Consider the following 6,061-nt stretch of genomic DNA (forward strand, 5'->3'; position numbering starts at 1 on the left):
TTTTAAAGCATATGTTTGAAGTTGATCCCAAATACTGCAGAATTCATTCCTCAACTTTCTTAGTATGATTAGCAAATGTAAGTCTGAGTAGTTTTGAGAAATGGGCCAGAAGGGGAAGGGATAAATAAAACCCAACATATTTCGGAGTTAGCCTGTGCCTAATGCTTACATGCAGTGTGGTTGGGATAAAACTACCTGGTTCAAACATTTGTTGATAGTCTACCACATACCAAATCTAAATCCTAGGCTCCGGGAATAAAATAGCAAATAAGACAGATATGTTCCCATTGTCACTGATCTTAAATTTTAGTGGGGGAGCCAAATAATAAACAAGTATACAAATAAATATATGACATGGCAAATGGGGAGGAATAGAGAGTCACAGGGTGAGAAGGAGCCACCAGTGCTAATTCCTAATGGGCAGGTAGGGAAGGACAGCTGACAAGGTGAAGTTTGAACAGAGAACTGGTGAGCCATATGGGTGTGGCAACTCTGTTCCAGGATGAAGAACATCAAAGGCAATGAACCTGACCGAGGTGGCAGAATGATCGGCAAGCTCAATAGCAATAAGAAGACCACTGTGACTGTATCAGAGTGAGACAAGATGGCACTGGTACTTGATAAGATGAAGGGTTTGGGGAGAATCATGTTGGTCCTTGCAGATCACTGTGAGAGGAATCCACTGGAGAGTTTTGAGCAGAGGAGGGACATGCCCAGGCTTCTATTTTGGTTGCTGTGTGGGAGACATGGGGGCAGGGAGTGTGGTTAGGAGGCTGTTTTCTATAATCCAGGTGAGGAATGGTGGTGGCTTGGACCAGGGTAGCAGTGGTGGCTGTGCTGAGACGTGGTCAGATTCTGGATGAATTTTAAAGATAGAGCTGACGTGATTTGCTGCTGGATTGAATACGGAATGTGAAAGAAAAAGAGGAGGCAAAGATGGCTGTAAGGTATTTGCCACTTGGCACCCAGGGAAAGGCTACTCTCCTGTGCAGGACTTCTAGATGTGCACTGTGAATGGAACTGTTGGGGACAGGGATGAGGGCACAAGGAGGCAGGCTATGCCCAGAATGGGGATTTAGGTGGCTTGTTTCTCAGTGCTTCATTATAAATGACTCTGGCTCAATTTATCCATTTGGTATCCAGAGTCTGTAATAGTTGGGAAACCTCAAACCCAAACCAAAGTATTTTTCCCTGGAATCCTGAAGGCACTTCTAGTTACTCCTCCCAAGATTGAGAGAAGGGTACAGAGAGAACACTGTTTAAACAGCTGGAGGGCAGGCTGAAAAGTTTGAAATATTTCCTCTAGAAGAGTAAGGGTCACTTTGAAATTTGCAAAATTAGGAAGAGCATGAGGAAAAAACCCACAGTTGTTTTTTGTTTTGTTTTGTTTTTGCCATTCCTTTTAACATTGGAATTTTCCTGGCTAAGCTTGAAGGAGATGGTACTTAGGCAATGAAGATTGCACAGCAGATAATAAATATATAGAACCATGGACTCCAAGGATGATATAGATTAAAATATAAATAGATTTAAAAAGAGTTTAGGAAATTCAGGGATGGTGTATATGAAATAAATTATGAAAAGTAGTGATTCAGTTGTACCTGACCAAAATTTTTTGAGTGTATATTTGTGTATATAATTATACTGCTATTGGTGATAGAGTAATGAATAAAATACAATCTCTAGACTCAAGATTTCAGAATCGGTAGGAATGGTGACATGTGTCTAAATACAAACACTCAAACTCCTTTATAGGGCGCTATGGTAGATTGATTGCATTAATGGCTCATCCCAATGTCCAGCCTTTGCTCCCTATCTTTGTAATAACCTCCAGTTGGACTCTGGGTACGTCCGTGTGACTTGTACTGGTCCCTGGAATGTTAGCAAACATGATGGCAAGCAGAGGCTGGAAAAACATGTGTGTTTTCTCTTGTCTCTTGCACGACTGGGTGTATTCTCTTTCTCATCTCTCTTTTGTCATGAACATGCCCAGGCTAACCTTGTGCAGATGCTGGAAACAAGTAGAAAAGAGCCAAGGCTCTATTAAGCCAGCTGACTGCCAGCCAACTCCAAACATGTGAGAACACTCAGCCAAGATCAGTGGAAGGGCTTCCCCAGGGTACACTTCTGCCTGTAGACATGTGAGTGACACCACGTGAGACCAGAAGAGCACCCCAGCTGAACTATAGGCTTGTGAGCAATAATAAATGGCTGTTGTTTTAAGCCACAGGGCTTGCAGATGATTTGTTATGCAGCGTCATCATGGCAATAGATAACTGCTATAGGCACTCAAGGTTCTTTGCAACCTAGTCCCCGCCTACCTCTGGAGCTTCTTGCCTCACCATTCCAACACACTTTATGTCCCTCCAGGCAACTGATTTACCTGAATTCCTAAAATGGAACATGGTCTCTCATGCCTTTCTCTATGATGTTTTCTATTTCTGGAACATACTTCATGCCCATCTTTTCCTCCATAGCTATCCTTCTGTCCAAGCTCAGCTCAGGCGTTGCTCTTCTGGAAAGTCATCCTGTTGCCCCAGGCTGGGTTAAGTGCTCCTTTCCCTGTTGCCTGTGGGAGCAGCTCCAGCACAAAACACACACTCATGACTACAACCTGGTATGCTAAGTGTGCTCTCTCCCTCATTAGCAGAAGCTTCCTGAAGGCAGGGACGGTATCCTTTAGATCCTGAATACAGTGTTTGGCACAAAACAGAATCTCCACGCACACTTGTAAGCCTATTAAAACATGTCCTTACCTCAGTGTAACAGAGTTCTAAGTCCCATAAAGAAGGGAAATACTAAGAGAACAGAGAAGTCTTCATAGAAGAGGCAGAAATTGAAATGTTCCTTACATTTAATGGATGGAGAGGATTTGGGAAGTGGAAAACACTTCAGGCAGAAGTCACAGCCATGAGCCATGACAAAGTGGTACTTCTGTGGTTGAATTGTCCAGTATCACTGTAGGGGAGGATGCATGCGCTGTTACAATGAGACAGGGCCATTTTATAGGGGCTTGAATAGAACATTAAGGTATTTGCTTCATGTTGTAGGGGAGTGATTCCATAAGAACCTTATTTTGATAGGTAACTTTGGAAGCAGTGTATAGGGTATATTGGGGGTCAGAAGAGAAAGAGACTGGATAGGGCAACCACCTCTGAGCTTTTGGAACAATTCAAAGGAAGTGGTGATAGTAGGAATGTGTAAGAATCTATAGGACACAGTAACTAAATGTGCAAGTTTGGAAAGAGGAAATAATTGACGATGACTCAATTTCTCTCCTAGTGTCTGGGAAAGAGGAGCAGGCTTGGCAGAACATTAAGTTTAGTCTGGACACACTGGGTGTGAGATCAATGTAGGTGTGCTCTTAAGCAAGAAGTGAGAAGTGTGGACCTGGAGCCCTGCTCAGAGCTGGCACACTTGGGAATTTTTTGTCTATAAAGGATCATCAGATGAACGAAGTGCAGGAAGATGAGAGGCTTAGGGCAGATCCATGCATAATGCCTTTATTTGTAGGACAAGAAGAGAGCGTGGATTCTGCAGAGGAGACAAGAGACAGGAGAAACCAGAGCCAGATGGGAGAAGATAGTAAAGAATGCAAAGAGGGAACCTAGACTGGGATGGTACCAGTTTCACATGGGAAGAGGAGCCGATAGGAATGAGGACTAAGAAGCAGCTGGTGGTACTGATTGTTAGGATGTTGGTGTCCTTGAGTAAAGAGTGTTCCGGTTTGTAACTATGGGGTTTGAAGTCAAATTGCAATGCTTGATTTGGGATAAATGAGGAAGTGGAGGCAGAGAGTATAGATTCCAAGACATCTGATGAAGAGGGATTAAACAATTGCTGAGGGTTGAAAGAAGACATTTGTAAGATTTGGGCTGTGGTGTAGGTAAATGGCTGGGGGTGGGATGGGGTTGGGGTAAGGGATGGCTCAAAAGCTCCCAGAAGAAATGGGAAAAAGTAGAATCAAGATCACATAAGAGGAGGTTTGCCTTTAGTAGGGGAACTGCACCTCTTTCTGAGACAGAAAATAGAAGAAGAGCATTTACCCTACACCATTATGGCTTCACAGAGTCCATATCTCCTGTACTTACAGAGACAAAATGTCACACTAGATGATCAGTCATTTGATGTTGTCTGGCAGTTGTCACTTCTTAACTTCTCTTAGAGATCAAAAGCATGAAAAGATTAAATGTGAGTATATTAGTATCTCCAGTAACCCACCTTTTTATGTGCTAGGAGATGTCAAACTGTTGAAGTATCGCTTATATCCGGAATCTAATATATGGCACAAATGAACCTTTCCACAGAAAAGAAAATCATGGACTTGGAGAATAGACTTGTGGTTGCCAAGGGCGAGGGGGAGGGAGTGGGGTGGATGGGGTGCTTGGGGTTAATAGATGCAGACTGTTGCCTTTGGAATGGATTAATGATGACAGGTGGGGATACTCAGCACTATACTAATGAGGATGGCTGGATTAGCATGAGATCCTGCTATGTAGCACTGGGAACTATGTCTGGTCACTTATGATGGAGCATGATAATGTGAGAAAAAAATGTATACATGTACATATGTGTAACTGGGTCACCATGCTGTACAGTGGAAAATTGATAGAACATTGTAAACCGGCTATAATGGAGAAAAATAAAAATCATATTATTGTGAAAAAAAAAAGCACATGGTTTTCTTAAAGGGTAGGAACTCACAGAGATGATATTTATCAAATGCCTATTTATTCTTAACAATCAGCTTTGCTTATGTCTCCAAAATTTGAGGGTAATGAAAATGGATGTAATTTTGGTGTAATATTAGATACAATATTTATATGCTCTTTGAGATGATCATTCCTTCATTTGGCTTTTGTATTTGGTAAAATAGAAGAATGTTTTCACAGGTAGCTCAAAAAATAGACCCATAACTGTGTTTATGAACATTTATTTGCTTATATAATTAAGCAAACACACCCATGAAAATATTTGTGTTAAAGTGGTAGAAATTTGTAGATAATGTGATTAATGCTTTTATGACCACCTCCACCAAAATGTCAAGACTTGTTCTTTGAACCAAGTTTTTACATGAGGAGTGGTTGAGGTGAGGTTCCTCATTGCTATGTTGGTTTGGTTTACAGAGGTTCCAATACTCTGAGTCTGCTCTTAGAAGATCCCAGTGACCTTTTTTTCCACTGGGGGTGCCAAGATATGGATGAAAAAAAGACTAAGAGCAAACAAGGCTGTTGCAGGTGGGTGGACATTCTCTTGAGCTGCTTTCATGTCATTTGAGAGGAAGTGAAATGGCCATTCCCCACCCCACCCCTCATCTCCATTCCTTCTGCCCTCGCACAGACTCTTGATGTTGTTCTGTAGGGTCAGGATAGGGAGTGGAAGGGTCCCTCAGAAAGAAGGCTGCTTTGATTTCTGCAGGACCTATAAGCAACCCTGATCTCTTGGGTCCTGTCTCTCTTTTTGTGGGGAGGGGTGTCATGTCTCTTTTTGAGGATTCCCAGTTTGTGGTGGTGTCTGCACAAGGAAGAAATACCATCCCTGCACTTTTGACTGTGGGGCGTTGACTGCATGTCCTAGTTCAGATTCTAATACACCCTGTTGAGGAGGGAGCCTTACAAGTCTGAACTTTGGCTTAGGCAATGGAGAATGAAAGCATTTTTCTTTTGAACCATTTGTACTTTATAAAATACCTCAAGGGAAACAATTTTAATACTGGAGCCCTAATAGAGAACATAGGAAAATGTGGTTTCTTTGATGAAGAGAAACCTTGATGTATAAAACAGATGATACAAGGAATCTGTCTCCCTAAATAATGTTTCTTAACCTGTATTTAATATATTTAGAATTCTTTGGAGATAAAGCATAATGTAAGTGAAAATAGGAGAGTAAGGAAAATGATAGTTTTTTTCCCATTACTGTTTATAGATCCCAAGATATGGAAATTCTTCCTGGAGTGTCCATAATCCTTAATAAAATTCCAAGAAAATCTACTTTAAAGAAATAGTGCACACAAAGCTGAAGAGGGGGAAGATTCTACTTTGTGGGAATTCTCAGGGGTAGA

Source organism: Sus scrofa, chromosome 15 (assembly GCF_000003025.6).
Source record: "Sus scrofa isolate TJ Tabasco breed Duroc chromosome 15, Sscrofa11.1, whole genome shotgun sequence".
Lineage (NCBI taxonomy): Eukaryota > Metazoa > Chordata > Mammalia > Artiodactyla > Suidae > Sus > Sus scrofa.